Here is a 16,940-nt window from a genome sequence, read left to right on the forward strand (position 1 = left end):
ACATCATTAGCCCTTGCATTAAACGCCCTGATTAATGAGGGTGTGGAGCTGCCTCCCCTTTGGAATTTTCACCAAGAGTGTCAGCAACACACCCAGGAGTTGGAGCAAAACCGTAAGTCAGAAAAAAAAACACAAAAATTTCCCCCAAAAGAGTTTGATCCTCTGCCATGCAAAATCTATAAACAATATAGCTTTCAGTTTCAGCAAAAATCCTAACAAAAATGCTACAAACACTCTCGTGGAGTCAAATGCTCCTTTTCCTCTGGAGGGAAGAAGTGAGCCCTCCCAGAAGGGAGGTAACAACTGTGCATATTCCTTCCTTGAATGAAGTTTCTTTTGTTACATTTATTAGAGTCTTAAATAAAATTGTGTTTGCTGGAGAAAAAGACATACACTCAGGCACCTCAGGGCAAATGGGCATCTACTCCTGCCTTTGATGCTTGCCTCCGCCTATAACACTTAAAGACTCTTCAAGGATGAGATGCCACTGACATCAAAGGCAGACAGCTATCCCACAAATTGATGTTAAACTTAAAAAAAAAATTTGTTTGATAGTCTTTACGTGTCTAGTACTAATATTAGTCACAATGATAGTTATACTTGTTCTTTGGGCTCTTCTCAAACCCTGTTCTTACATAGCCCAACATCCTCCCTCAACTGCCTTTAACGGTCCCCTTTACCTGCCAAATCAGGTCTCCACCTGCACAGTCTGACTCTGGCTGCCTTTCCCACCTCATCTCCTGCTGCCCCCACATCAATATCCTGCATGGATTTCTTGCCGCTCTCAAATTATATTCCATCATCTCTTGACTGCCTGGCCTTGTCTGTTGCCGGTCCGTCCCTTCCCCTGAAATTTCTTCCTCCATATCTCAGCCCATCAAAATCCTACCCAGTCTTCTCCTCGATGAAGCATTTCAACTCCTCTCAAAAAGGCTGTTTTTTTCCTTTCCTTTGACCATCATTGTCTGCTGGTTCTTTTCTTAAAACACTCATTTATCTACTTTATATTATAGAGAGTAGTTAGATACCAGCACATCCAACTTTTTCCTACATACAGTGTCTGCCATACAGGAGGCCGTTGTTGAACTGAAGAGAACGCAGCCAGAAAGTAAACAGAATGAGTTAGCGTTGATATAGGACATTAATATACAGTGTTCCCACGTACATTATCCCAAGTGTTCCACAATCGCAGGTGACAGATGCCACCCCATGATCAGCCCCATTTTGTAGATGAACAGACCAAGGCTGACCTGCTGGGGTGACTTTAGAATTTGCCGAAGGTGGTATGTCTCCAAAACAGACCTGCTTACATTCTACTCCAAACTGTTTCCTTGTCTGTGCTCCTTGGCTGCCCACCCACCTAAATTAACCTGCTTCTTGTAGAGGCTGGCCCCCTATCGTCAGACACAACAGCTTCCCCTCACACGAGTCCCAGGAGGAAGGCTTCAAAGAGCTCTGTGACTGCTGGAGCCACGCGCCCCCAAAGCCCACACACAGAGGAGTAGCTATAAAGTCTGGCCTGGCCTGTCTCATCCTTCACACCACATCCCCTCTTCTCTTTCAAGTCCTCTCTCACCTTCAAGGGAACCCGGATGGAGTCTGTCCCAAGACTCACCCCTGGAAGCAGGGCTGGGTCAGAGCTCTGATCAAGCAGGTCGGCTCTGAGGATGCAGAGTTGACCCTGCTCCTCACAGTGTGCCCAGTGCCCAGTCATTCGGATGTAGAAGTCTGCCAAGCTGCAGTTGCTCCTTTGGGCTGAAGCCCGATAGCAGTCATTCTCTCAACAACCATCTATTTAGCCCCTGCTACAGGACAGGACTCTGAAGATTAGGGAAGAAAGCAGACCCACACCCTGACTCATGGGGTGATGTTATCTTTCCAGAAAGCCCTTCCTTACCCATCGCCACGTGTCAGCTCAGGCTGCTATAACAAAACACCATTGACTGGGACGATTAAGGAACAGGCATCTATGGCTTATGCTTCTGGAAGCCAATGTTTTGATTCTTGAGGCACAGTCTGACCAGGTGCTTGGCCGATTTGGTTGCTTGTGAGGGCTCTCTTCATGCTTTGCTTGTTCTCTCCTCACATGGCAGAGAGAGATCATCTCACTCATCTCTTTTCCTATAAAGTCACCAATCCCATCATGGCTCCCCACCCTCATGACCTCATCTAAACCTGATCCCCTCCCCAAGACCCACCTCTAAATACCATTGCACTGCATTTCAGGGCTTCAACCTATGAATTTTAGGAGAACACAGATGTTTAGCCTATAGTACCGTGCCCCCTAGGAAGGTGCTCAAAACCCCAGAAAACTACCACTTAGTAACAGGCATACTCTACTATTTCACTTATTTATTCAACAAATATTTATTGAAGATCTATTTTGTACCAGACTGTGCTATTTCACCTAACTGCACTTTATAAAAGGGGGAGGGGGGGACAGCCTATTTAACATGTCATGCTTTCAAATTTGAAGTGTCTTTCCTAAAATGGGCTAGTTTTACTCTTTTTTCCTCTGTTACGTTGCTGTTTAAAACCAAAAGCACAATCTCAATATATCACATCCACAGTCAGTGAAAGAAGCAAATGAAGTAGAAATGCACTCATGCGTTCATTCAGTCAACAGCATCATTAGTCCCAGCTCTGCAGGACTCACTGGAAACGTAAGAGGAATAAAACCTTCCCCCATGTGGGTCACGTGCAGATGAAGGAGATAAATGAGAACTTAATGGAGGAAGACTAACTTGTTCCCCATATGTACCAGTATACCTGTTCCCATGCAGACTCCTGAGCCCTCCCCATGGCGATTCCAACCCAGCAGGTCTGAGACAGAACTCCAGAATCTGCACAGTCCACATGCTCCCAGGCTGATTCTAACGCAGGTGGCTAAGGACTGGCAGCGAAGCCAGGCTCAGAAGAGTGTGCCCCATCAGAACGAGCACTCTGCGTGAGGAACTAGCACATTGAAAAGTACATATCTCTGCCCAGCCAGTGTGGTTCAGTTGATTGAGCTTCATCCTGTGAACCGAAAGGTCACTGGTGCAATTTCAGTCAGGACACATGCCCAGGCTGTGGGTTTGATCCCCAGCTGGTGCATGTACAGGAAGCAACTGATCCATTTTTCTCTCTCACGTCAATGTTTCTCTCTCCCCCTCTCCCTTCCTCTCTCTCTAAAATCAATAAAAATTTTTAAAAAGAAAAATTGCATATCTCCTTCATGTCCCTTGATTACTATCCTAAGGATAGATCATCTTGCCCATCACTATGCCTTAACTTTACTGCAAAGAGAAGTCTTGGGGTGAACAGTTCAATTTCACCTCTCAGTCCCAGTCACTAAACCTTAAGTGGGAAAAGAGGTAGTAATAGAAGGTTGGTTGATACACAGCTTGTCCTGTGCTCATGCTCTCATGGTGCACGCCATTTCACATAGGCTACTCAACGGCACTTAGCTATCAGAACCCGGTTACTCTCAGATAGAGCTAAATTTAAAGAAGTACCCGGGGGACTGGTCTATACGAGGTCAATAACTCACACTGGACTCGGAAGTCTCTTGCTGGAATTAGCTATCTGTACAGGGGAGAGGAGCTGTTTACTAGAGAGCCAATGGCTTGCCTGAGGCCTGTGTTGGTCCGCGTCACAAGCCTCTTTCCATTGGCCTTGCAATCCTAACGGCGGTTAATTCACCTTTAAATCATCTGGATTCATAGCTAGGTAATTTATCTAGTACAAATCTTGCCTGATATGAATTTGTCATTACGAACCACAGTTCCAGCTAATCATTTTAAATTTTCTACATTGGGTACCCATGGAGCAGGAAAAGAAATATATTCCGAAATTCAGAGAACAAACTTACTATTACCATTTGTCTGATGTCCTTTCTCCCTTCCAACTGATCATCAGATAATGGGTAATTTAATCTTCTTTTAAACAGACATGCTCCTATAATAATTTTATTATTAGAAATAATTAGGAACATTATAGCCTCTTTTAAACAGCTCTAGATAACATTTCCAAATATTCTATTCAAATATACTTCTAGGAGGACATCTATGTAAATGATCCATAAATAATACTAAGAAAACGGGGACTTTGGGATTTTGAGAAAATAACAACATAGCAAATAATTTATCTTTAATTCTGATTAATTAACCACCACATATTAGGTACCAGTCCTTAAGTGAAAGAAGGAAACAAAATGGGCAATTAGGATGCTCTCAATTTAAAAAAAAAATCCCAGCCTACTTCTTTATACACATGAATCAGTTTGGTTCGTTATGCACCAAAATCTTAAGTGAACAGACACTGAACTGAAGTTAACAAGTGTTTGCATAAAGGAGACTTACATTGATTGGTTAAAAAAATAGTCATAAAATCAGAAGTGTCCAGGCTGTCCAGCCAAGGGCCCAATCTGGCTGCTGACTTCTCTTGTCTTCAATGTGCACCCCTGACAGTGGAAATATGCTCTCTAGCTCACCTGCCCACCACTCTACTTCCTGGCACACAGAAACGCACCCATTTCTGCTTTTTCTCTGGCCTCTGAAGGCATTCGAGAGGTTGTGACTCTGCCTTAGAAACTAACTGGGCAAAATCCTGTCCTGTGGCCACTCATCGTACTTTTTGCAGCTTAAGATAGCAAAAAGAGGGAAGATGGACAAACACACAGCTAAAAAGGAGGAGCAAGAGGCTAATGGTGGCTTTTCAAATATTGGCAGAGATGATAAATTAACTGCTTCCTTAACCACTCTCCAATTCTCTCTCCCCCTTCACCTCAAATTCTGAGTGGCTGATTTGTGGGATTCTCCCTTACGGTTAGCTATAGTGCCCTCCTACACAGTAATAACTGACTCCCTACATTCTGAGATTAAAAGGACCTAACCTTATCCTGCCTGATGGAGTGAGAAAGACTGAGTTTGGGTCTGGAGTTCCTTCTCCAGGGCCTTCTGTGGTCATGTTATGAACATAAACGCCTTTTAGTGAAATAATCCTAATTCACAAGGGCTTCATTCATTCATTTCAAAAATATTTAAGGTATACCTAACAAAACTCAGACATCATTTAGGGAGTAAGGATAGAGCAGGAAACAAGTAAAAAGATGCCAGTGTAAAGAGGTGCACTTAAAGAAACATTTCAGGATAATTTCAGAAAGCAGGTCTGTGCCTTGAGGGTAATAACATGGAACGAGAGAGAGGAGAACAGGAACACTATCAATGGGGACAGCCTCTTACAGTGGTTCTCAACCTGTAGGTCGTGAACAATGTAAATACATCCTGCATACCAGATATTTACATTACGATTCATAACAGTAGCAAAATTACAGTTATGAAGTAGCAACGAAAATAATTTTATGGTTGGGGGTGGAGGTCACCACAACATGAGGAACTGTATTAAAGGGTCGTGGCATTAGGAAGGTTGAGAACCACTGCAAGGGACAGTTAAGCTGAAATATGAGTAATGAGAAGAAATCACCCATTCAAACATGTGGAGGAAGAACATATGCAAAGGTCCTGCAGCAGAAACTAGCTCCTACTTTTGAGAAGAAGGAGGAGGCCAGTGTGACGGGGCTTATGAGCAAGTGGAAGTGGGAGTGGAAGGGCCACGGCAGCCGAGAAAAAGGCAGAGGCAGGCCTTACAGGGTCAGCAGGCCATGGCGAGGGGTCCGGGTTCTGTTTCAAGACAAATGGAAGCCAGTGGAAGACGCTGAGCAGAGATGGTGGTGAGTGGTGTGAGGAAAAATAAAGCAGGTAAAGGACGGAGAGTGATGGCGTGCCACCTCACACAGGGTGATCAGGAGAGTGCTCTCTGATGACAGAAGAGTGTCACCAAGCAAGGGTTTGGCCCCAGTCCCGTTTTGAAGTCAGGAGTGGAGAAATGGTTCTATGTCTACACCTGGGTTTGGGCTAACTCATTTTTTATAGAGAGGTTCACGTTACCACGGCTTGTTAACAGTCAGAATATAATTTCCATTTGGCAGCACTCTAACGAAGAAAACACTGGCAGGAGGAACAAGCAGCACGTGGTCCACGGGAGGCCCCACACAGAGCATCAGCAGTGAAAGGCCCTGACCCTGGGCTGCCACTGCAGCGAGCAGCAGACAGTGCATGTTCCCGGCACTTGGGGAGAGCAAGGCGTTCCCAACAGTGAGTAACGCCCCCTTGATCTACTGAGCCATGTCAGAGGTGGCCGTGCCTGTTTCAAATCAGCCAACAATTAATGAAGAGGCCACTGGACTCCACGGAAACATCTCAACTTAGAAGCCTTTTCACACTGAGGTCTTTCGTGCCCCTGGCATTAGGAGGCCAGGAAAGGAGTTAATCTCATTTTTTTTCTGCTGCTGCATACTAAGGCTCAGAGTCTTCTGAGATATCTGTGACCCTGGCATTCAATCAATCCAGTAGGCATTTATGGATCTCCCACCAGAGCAGAATATACCCCACATCACAAATAAGCTCACAGTCAAGCAGAGAAGTGGACAAACAAATCATTGCAGTCAAGCGGGGTGAGTGAAATAATGGGCGTATGTTTAAGGTACCGGAAGGAAAGAAGGGAGGGGACATCAGTAAACGCCTCCTGGCAGTGGCCAATGAACTGGGCTTTGGAAAATGGTGAGTGGGCAAAAAAAAAAATCGTGCCAGGTAGAGAAATAAAGTAGGAGCAGGCTGATGTCGACAGAAGCAGCTTAAACGGTAGGGAGGAATCAGATCTCGAAGAGTCTGGTTTCACCACATATGTTCATACATTTAAAGAGGGTACTAAGTGGCTGTCCATTTTAAAATATTTACTTTTTAAAAGTCCATTAGTTCATTTTGTTCCTCACAGTCATTCACACATTCATCTTTAACTTTAACAACTTGATATTCATGGCCTCGGCTCTGTCCTTATCCTATCCCCTCTAGAATTATACCTTAATCCAGGAAATTGAATTTATGGCTGATGAAGGGCAACAGATTAATAGCACTATAAATTAATCTAGTCATCATATACCAAGAGAACAAAACCTAAAAAAAAATTAGTTCAATCTAATACCATCTCTTATTATGCCTTAAAACTTGAGCCAAGAGAAATTAGATGAAAATTTCTATCTCAAGACCGAAGAGTAGGGGTCATGTGACAGCCACTACCACAGGGAATACCGGGCACTGTTCAGTTCCCAGAACACTCTCAGGAAGACACTTTTAAGCAGGAATTTCTTACTTTAAAAAACAGATATGTGTTCCACTTATATTGGATCAAATAGCAATGTTTTGTTGTTTCATTGATATATAAGGGGAGCCATATTGAAATGTGACTATCTTACTCTACTGTCAACAAATAATAAAATGATGATGGTAATAACTAAACAAATACATAAGGGACATGCAAGTTGTTAAAAAATTTCTTTTTCTTTTTGGAAAAAAAAAGGTAGGGGGCTAAAATTGTAATAATCCCTCATTTGCAATAGCCTGATCAAGGTCATTGAATACATAGGCTGTACCCCACCATTCTCCGTCCCATTCAGATGACAGACATTGCTAACGCATTGACATTTGTTCCTCCACAATCCTCAGCCAGGTGCCCCAGGCCTCCATTATGGAGCTGGCAAATGGGAGTGTGCCACACTCTAAGAGTTATACCTCTTTCTGACAAAACCAGATTCTCCCCATTCAAATCCATCATCAAGTCCTCTTCACCAGAGCTGTCGTCCTAAGAGTCAAAACTAACCATATCACTTAGCCATTAAAAGCTTCCATTGGCACCTTCATGCAAATTCCTTAGTGTAGTCTCAAAGGCCTTTCACAGTTTGCATTCATGTCTCCTCTGTTTGTGGCCTCATCCCATCTGCCTTCTCTTTTGCATACTCTAATGCCGCCACCGAAATCATTCCCCTGACACTCAAAGCCTTTACGTGGTAAGAAGGACCACTCACCCTGCAAAGTGCAAGCCAAGTGTCACCTCCAGGGAAGCCCTTCCAATAGTGGACAGCTGCCAGCATCCATTCCTGCTGGCTTAGGACACATCCCTTCCCCACTCTCAGCACATAGCGTTCAAGGGAGGCTTTAGGAAAGGTCATGGGACCTAAACCTAGCCAATGAAAATGCTGGACACAGGGGCTGGTTCAAAGATGGACAGGTGATACCAGCTGGGCCAGAACAGCTTCTCCCTAGAACTCCTCCACACCTCTAGGAAAGAGGCCTGGACAAAATAATCTGATGAAGTCATCCTGCAGCTATAGGACAGGGGAAAGTAGCAGACTATACTCCCCCATCATATGGAAAGAGCTTGCAAAAAAATAGAGCCTTTACCGAGGAAGAAATAGTCAAAACAAGGAAAACAAGAGGCCTATTTCTAATGACACTACTATTTAGATTTTGGCAGGGGCAGGATTTTGTTTTTTGTTTAAGTTTATGTTGAGTTTTCATTTGCAAGAGAAAAGCATCTAACTGATATATTCCCCTAGTGCCTCCAGGAAGAATTAATCACTGTGTCATACCCTTTGTGGTCCCACAGCTTTCTCTCTAAAATCCCTGAAATATAATTATCACATCTTATCATAAATTGTGTAAAGGCTATGCCCACCACTGTGAGCAGTGCTGCATCTTCTTCATCTCTGGGACACCAATTTCTGACCCAGAGTCAGTACACATGTCCGCTGAGTGAATAGGCCAACAATAAACTCCCATCTGCATGTTGAGTTTCCTCATCCCCTTAGAGGGAAATGTCTCAGAACTCTGTTACATTCAAGGGCCAATGGGCTCACATTTTCCTACCCTCTTCAATATGCTCTCATAATTTCCAATGAAGCCAAAGATAGTGATAGTTCCCTACTAGCTTTTTAGTCTTTCAAATCATGAACTGCATGTTTCAGCAGAGTTAGGCACCACATCAGAATCTCCATGGGGCTAATGGGTTAAGAAACATATTATTAAAGTTCTAATTTAATATGTAGGAGCTGCAATGAAATTTATTGTTTTTAAATATAAATTGTGGAAAATAAAGCTCAATCCAATCTTTTTGACTGGTAGGTCCAAGGATATATTTAGGTCCAAGGATATATTTAAAATCTAGAAAGATAAATACCTAAATTTTTAAAGAGTCACCTCAAAGTCATTGGATGTCAGGTGATTTATTTTTTACTTTATTCCTTTATGTATTGTCTTTTTTTAAAAATATGTTTTTATTGATTTTAGAGAGAGGAAGGGAGGGAGAGAAAGAAGGATCTAAATGATATATTCCCCTAGTGCCTCCTGCATGCCCACTACTGGGGATCGAACCTGAAACCTGGGTATGTGCCCTGACCAGGAATCGAATCATAACCTCCTGGCTCATAAGTCAACATTCAACCACTGAGTCACACAGGCCAGACATCTTTTTTATTTTATTTTACAAGGAGTATGAATTTATGTTACAGTAAGAAAAGAAAATTTTAAAAATAATAAAATGTCTCCTTTGGCCCAATGTAGGGAGGATGGAGGAGCCCATCTTTAAATGAAACAGAGACTTGGCCGCCACCTCACCCTCACGCACCAGCCCCTCCTCTTCAGACCAACATTTGGGGCAGAATCACAAATAATTGCTGCTATTCCCCAGTCCACGTGGCTCTGCAGAGCTAGGAACACATGCCCCTCCAGTGACCTAACCATCAGCACCACTAACAATACCTGTCACCTTAGAATAGTCACACCATGCAGTTCAGAAGAAGTAAATGCACATCATGATATAGCCATATGGCAATCAACATAATTATCTTTGCAATTGACATAGGCAGTCTCTCAGGGCTCCTGTCTTGAGGTCTCAGCTAAAAATAAATACAAAAAAATTCAATCTCTCTTTTCCTCAGTAACATTCCATTGGTATCACCAGGTATTACTAGCTTCTTGAAGTAAAGGAACTGGCTATAAAGGGACAACCCCTGAAGACTGTGTTTTAAAAACAAGCCTGGCGCCCTAACTGGTTTGGCTCAGTGGATAGAGCGTCGGCCTGCAGACTGAAGGGTCCCAGGTTCAATTCCAGTCAAGGGCATGTACCTTGGTTGCGGGCACATCCCCAGTGGGGGGTGTGCAGGAGGCAACTGATCGATGGTTCTCTCTCATCGATGTTTCGAACTCTCTATCCCTCTCCCTTCCTCTCTATAAAAAATCAATAAAATATATTTAAAAACAAGCCTGGCCCCACACATTGCTTACTGCAAGGAAAGACTGTAGGTAGGATGGGAACAGTAATCATAATGACCAACGAGGCCCTCGTCGCCCCAGGAGCGATCCGTAACTGCCCCAGATCCACCCAGGCTTCCTCAAACCTCCATCGGGGCTTCCATAGCTGCCCATTCTCAGACCCACGTTAAATGAACTTTTCCAAAATCTCTTTCCCCCTAAGTGCAGCTGACAGTTATTGACCACCACCTTGTGCCAGGCAGTGGGGGCTCATAAATGATCAACCACCAGTTCTAGTTGAGGAGGAGCCCTGGTTCATCGCATCTGCCAGCTTCCATGGTAAATTCCTTGCAGTTAGGAGGTAGGATATAGGAATCTCCTTTTTTCTCTTACAGGATTTATGTAACTTAGAGTTTTTATGTACAAAGGCTGCCTTTTTGGTGGTGTATGGGCTTATCATGATAGATTTGGACATGCTAAAGCTGAGAGCATTCCGTAGCAATGGAAATTTTCACAATCTAATTTTGGGTATTCTCGCTGTAGATGCCACGGACCCAGAAAACAGACGTGGCTAGTCACTACTGGTTGATATAAATCCTTGTGGGATATGAACTGGAAAATGATGTTAGTTCGGCATTGCAGACAATATTCCCATGATGTGAGGGGAATGGTAAGGTCAAATCTCTGAGTTGGATAGCTGTTTTATATTATTATGGGGCCCCATAGCTACAAATGGAATAAGGAGAGTATGAAATTTGTATTTAGAGCAAACATTTTTGGTATCATTCTAGCACATTCTACACCCTGTGATAAAGCACATTCTTGGGTAACCTTTGGAAGATCATTTTTACCATTTTCTCTCAGATATATACCCTATGTAATAATGTACTATTGTACTATGAGATATAATCTAAAATGCTTGAGAACAGTGGTTCTCAAAGTGTGTCTCCCACCACCACCAGCAGGAGCAGCCAAGTCCCCTGGGAACTTGTCAGCTGTCTGACCCTAGACCTACTGAATCAGAAACTCTAGATGGAGCGCAGGGACCTGTATTCCACAGCCTTCCAGGGGGTTCAATGTACGTTAAAGTAGAGAAGCACCGCTATAGAATTGCCTGAGGATGTTTTAGAGAAACAGAACTGTTAAATCCAGGGGAATAAATAACATCCTGTCAACACTCAGTCTAGTCATTTTTACTTTAATCTGAACCTTTCCTCCACCTGCTGTAAAAGAAAATGGTTACCTTTTATTTTATTTTGCAATTTAACAGCCTAAGCAATAAGCCCAACCACCTGAATTATCTTTCTTATCAAAACAGAGAAGACGCTGCTAGGGTGTGATATACAGTGGCAACCACAAGTTTCAAAGAAAATCAATATGCAAATCAATACATTTGATTCCAAGTCTCGTCTGTCAAGTCTTTCATACAAACTGGCTTCATTAGGAACGCAGCGAAATGCAAGAATCAGCCTAACTCACTCTCCCATGCCAAAGCTTTATTGATGATATACAATTTTCCAGGAGAAGACGCAAGGGATCAATAATAAAGCTGTCTTGTACTAGAAAGCTGAAAGCTTGAGCTTCATTCAGAGGCACTGTGATAATTCAGCCTACCAATGTGTCCACAAGTAGGAGCTTACCAATAAATGAAAGTTTTACTTCTGTTTATATAGAACCCTTGTCATTAAAAGTTTGATTACTTTTTAAATGCCAATATGTCTTAAGATGACCTGATCCAGAGGGTTCTTAGCAGTGGCTGCACCTGACAATTATCTCATTAAAAGCCCAGGATCAGGCCACACACCCAAGACCAGTGGTTCTTAAATTTGGGCATGCAATCAGAATCAACCAGAAGGCTTGTGAAGACACACAAAAGCACACTCCGATAACCACTACCCCAGACAGATTCAGAAAAAATCTTTGGGACTGGGAACCCAGCAACAGTATTTTCTAAACTGCGGAAGATAATTTCAGTGTGCAGCCAAAGTGAAAATCAACCTGCCCACATGCCCACGCAGAACTCCCCAGCATGGAATGTGTGAGAAGAAAGGAAGGGAAAGAAGAAGAAACCCCGAGGAAATTTATTTGTGAGCATGAGATGGGGGAGATTCTCCCAAGAAAGTCCAAAGTTCATTAACCAAAATAAGAATTCATGTTTCAAAATGTTTCCAATCACCCGATAATTGGAGAACTGGTGAAGGATGCCACTGTGGGTGGGGTGCACAAAATAGTATAGTCCTGTGGGATGGACATTCATAAAAGATCGATCGTCTCAGCCGGTCTCACCTAACAGAGGCCACCAGAAAGGCACTGAACCAGGAGAGCGGGGCAGAGTAGAAATCGTGTCTAAGTGTAACAAGTATCTGTCTTAGGAAAGAGAGGGGAAACTGTTGTAGCCAGAAAATCACAAGGCTTTCCCTGAAGATTTTAGGAAAGGAGAGAGGAGACAAAAATCAGATCTGCTAGGATGCTTGAGAACAGAACTATTAGATGAATGTGCTTATGCAAAATTGAGTAAGAAAGTGACCCTAAGGCGTAGTTCATCTGGCCCAAGAGTCTGGGAGCAATTCTCAGAGATACAGTGATAACTCAGCATAAAATAATCAATCACAACAACAACATCTAAAACCTACTGAGCCTTTTTTATGGGCCAGGCACAGTTCTAAACACTTCACACAATCTTCATAATTATATCTGTCATGTTAAACATGTACTCTGAATATTTGAAGCAGTTAAGATTTTCAGAAATCTCTTTTTTCTCCTCTAACCATTGACAAACACTAAAGATGGCATGAAGGTACTATTGCTCCTTTACTATTCCTTAGCCCTATTGGAAGAAAACAACAAAAACAGAAAGAAAACATGCAAAGATCTCAAGTCATCATGACTCGCCATATTGAATCTTTTGTTCAAGTAAATTCTGTGGCATACAAATTATTACGATAGATGTAATAAAAGAATAAAAACACCGCACTAATTTGGGGACCGCTCTGTAATAAAGGGCTGCAAATCCTAAAGGGATTATGCAGAACAAAGTAATGAACTAATAAATGAATGTACTTAGCTACAAAATAAAGGGGCCCAAATGAGGAGTACATCTTGCCCAGGAATCTGAAAGGGGCCTCAGAGATAATTGGTGGAGATTTCACCACAGCCACCCCCACTCCGCTGATGCTTTTTGTAATAACAGCTTATTGCAATCGCATAATGATGTACATTGTACATTTATGCGTTTGTTTATTACCAGTTTCCCTGCTAGATATAAGTTCAATGAAAGCAAGGACTGTGTTTTATTTCTACTACACTCCCCCCTTTTATAGAATAGGGTCTATAACATAATATGTGCTTAATAAATATTTCTTAAATGGATGGATCAAATTCTCCCCCCCATCTTACCCCCAAGAAAAGCAATAGTAATGCAAATGTGTACTGCTGAGCAGGGAGCAGTAGCAGCAACCACACACCCCACAGGTGGATTACACTGTCCTGAAGCTGAGCGCCAGTGTGTGTGTGTGTGTGTGTGTTTTCACCCACACACACATGCAGTTAGCTTCAAAGATAAACCTCTCTATTCTTTACTCAGTAATCATAATTCTAGTCCTCTATCTGATAAAAAAATATAAGATACTATTAAATATTCATTTACAAAGAGGTACCCTGCATTATTCATACAAGTAAAATATTTAAGACAACCTAAATATCCAAAAAGAACATAGTAGTAAAGTAAATTATACTTCCACACAATGGAACTTTTAACAATGGGGGAAAGGCTCACAATGTAATGTAAAACAGTAGGAAGAGGAAATAAAACTTTACATTCGCTAGCCAGTCCGATGCATAGCACATAGATGGGTGCACAGAAAACAGGCTTAAAGGAAATGTTCCTGGTAGTTTTCTCCGGCTGTGGGAATGCGATGCGTTGTTTTTGTCTTTGTGCAGAGTGACATTTTTCGAGCTTTCTACAATTAACAATAATTCATTCAATTAAAGCTTTATCTTAGCTCACTGCCGCAAATAAATGATCACATCTAAGGCAAAAGGTTAATCCATAAAACTTGCCCTTTCCTTCTCAGGGACAAAAATATTTCTGTTTTGAATATGAACTCTGAGCTTACAGAAATCAGCACTGACCCAATCCAAATGCGCTTCCACTTCCAGCACACCGATGGATAGGTCAGGCAGCAGTGCTCAAACTTGTGCTATTCTACAGCAGATTTTTTTTTTTCAAATAAAGCCGTAACTGGCCTAGCAATACATAAAAGGGAAACATAACTCATCACTGTAAGTTGGGGTGGCACCCAGTGTGTCGAGGCCACCCACCTTCTCTGTCCATGCAAATGCATTCTTGGGGTCTGAGCTCTTGGAAAACAACTCAGCAGCCATCATACTGGAAGCTCTGCAAATAAAAACCTTTTCCACGTCATTTCTCAAAGCTCCGACTAAAGCCCTCTCCAGCCCACAGGCGGTAAACAGTCACACTCCGGCTCTCCCTGAGTAACGGGAGCTGCTCTTGTGCGTAACAGCTGCACAATATCCTGCTGGCTTTGCGATCATAGCCTCCTCAGATCTGTCCACTCTAGCAGTAAAGTTTCATGGCACCAAAAGACGCAAAGATACTACGTCTTAGACCATAAAGGATTCCTTAGCATTTGTTTAATATTTAACTTGATACCTTGGCTGCTCTGACCACAGCACACTTGAAGGAATGCAGTCCTGGCTAGTTGGATTTTTCATTAGACAGACAGCTGTTTTTAAGGTCACTGTTGTAAAACCCAACCCCAGGGCTTTCTCCCCACACCCCAGGGTGTTATCCAAACAGTGCTTCCTTGTTTTCATTGTTCCCAGGAGATGCCTGGGGACAAATGCAGGGGGCTGGAGGGACAGGGGAGCGGGGATACAAAAAGATCTGCTTCCTCTCTTGCATCTCAGTGAGAGAATTCCACTCTGATCTGTCTTACTTACTAGCATTTCAGACCAATAAACCTTGGATTTGAAAATGACTACCTTAGGAGGTGTCCATCAGTATGCATTCCTGCCCACCAGGACGTGCCCTTGCAGGGAAGCACGGGAAATCGTATGACCCATTAGTTACCCCTGCTGACATTCAGGTGTATAATAGTCACACTTATCTCCTTTGTCTCCTTTAAATATATATATATGTATGTGTGTATATATACCTTGAGGGGATTGCACTAAGTGAAATAAGTCAGACACAGAAATACAAGTACTGAATGAAACCACTTATGTGTGGAATCTAAAAACATCAAACTCAGAGACATGAGTGGTTGCCAGTGGCTGAGGAGTGAGGGAAATGAGGAGATGCTGGCCAAAGGGGTACAAACTTTCAGTTGTGAGATAAACAAGTGCTGGGGATCCAAGGCACAGCCCGGTGACAATAATTAACAATACTCGATTACAGTGGTCGCCAACCGGTGGTCTGCGGACCACTGGTGGTCCGTGAGGTCCGAAAGGTTGGCGACCGCTGCTCTATTACATATCTGGAAGTGCAATGAGAGTGGAGCTTTAATGTTATCGTCGCCACGAAATGGTAATTATGTGAGGTGAAGGATGTGCTAATTCACTTTATTGTGGTAACCATTCTGCAATGCATACCCATATCAAGTCATCACACCTTAAATGTACACGATGCTATATGTCCATTGTATTTCATAAAGCTGTAAAAAATAGATGTTTATCTGCAATTTTTATAAAACTATATGAACTTGTAAGTATTGATTTTCATTTGATAATATATCTTGGATGGATTTTCATGCCATTATATGTAAGTCTAGATCATTCTCAATCCTCAGAATTTCATTGTATGGGTCTATCATGAATCTGTCTGCTCTTAAAATAATTTTCTGAACCACTGAGCAGGCAGGCAAAGTATTTCGCTGGGTCAGCAAGAGAAGGCCCTTTCCAATACCTGAAATCATGATTCACGGTTAGTGTAGAGCACTGGATCTGGCTCCATATACAGCTACCTCTGACAGCTGAGGAATGACCAGTTTAATACAAAGCCTTCTGCAGTCGTCATTATGAACAGCTATTTCTGATCCACAGTCAGAGTTGCAGCAATTTAACACCCCCAGTTAAATGGTGAAATCTTTTTCCTGAGGCATAGCTTCTCTGGACGACTCCTGCGCTTAATAACACTGACTTAGCTGTTGGGTGGAAATACACTGAATGCACTTCAATAGTGTGATTCCCTCAGCACTGGGCTCCTTGACATCCCTCAGATCTCTCCCCTCTCAAGTCTTTAAATATCGGTGCCTCTACCTGGAGAAGCATCTTGATACAACACAGGTGGTAGGAGAACAGTCCCTAAAGAGACCTGCTTCAGCACTGAGGCCGCTTTTTGAGTCATGGTTTTTGAAATTCCCTCCTAATGACAATGAGTCCAGCCTCCATGAGAAAGGCCTTGATCTCAACCTATGTGAGTACAATGTTCCTGGGACAATTTGTCTGGGCATCGAATGCAAGCGGCTTTAAAGAAATTGGTTAAACAAATGATGCCTTTGGGTTATTTTAGGTGAAAAGGCATCATACCTAAGGGCTAGAAGGGTGATGCCTCTCCCCTACTCCCAGCCACCACAGATCACTGCCAATTCCTTCCTCCATTCAGCAAACAAATCATGTCGTTTTCTTGCTTAAAACATTCCACTGGCACCCCAGCGGCATGTAAAATAACAGAAGCTACAAGAACTATAAGGCAACAATGAGTTTTTTGGTTCAAGAAACAGGAGCAAGGCTTGTGGGCTGGTGTAGAGAAAAGGAAAGGGTCAGAGATGAGAATGAGCATTAGGTGGGAGA

Source organism: Myotis yumanensis, unplaced genomic scaffold (genome assembly GCF_028538775.1).
Source record: "Myotis yumanensis isolate MYYU_CA2020_CCGP unplaced genomic scaffold, mMyoYum1.0.hap1 SCAF_14, whole genome shotgun sequence".
Classification (NCBI taxonomy): Eukaryota; Metazoa; Chordata; class Mammalia; order Chiroptera; family Vespertilionidae; genus Myotis; species Myotis yumanensis.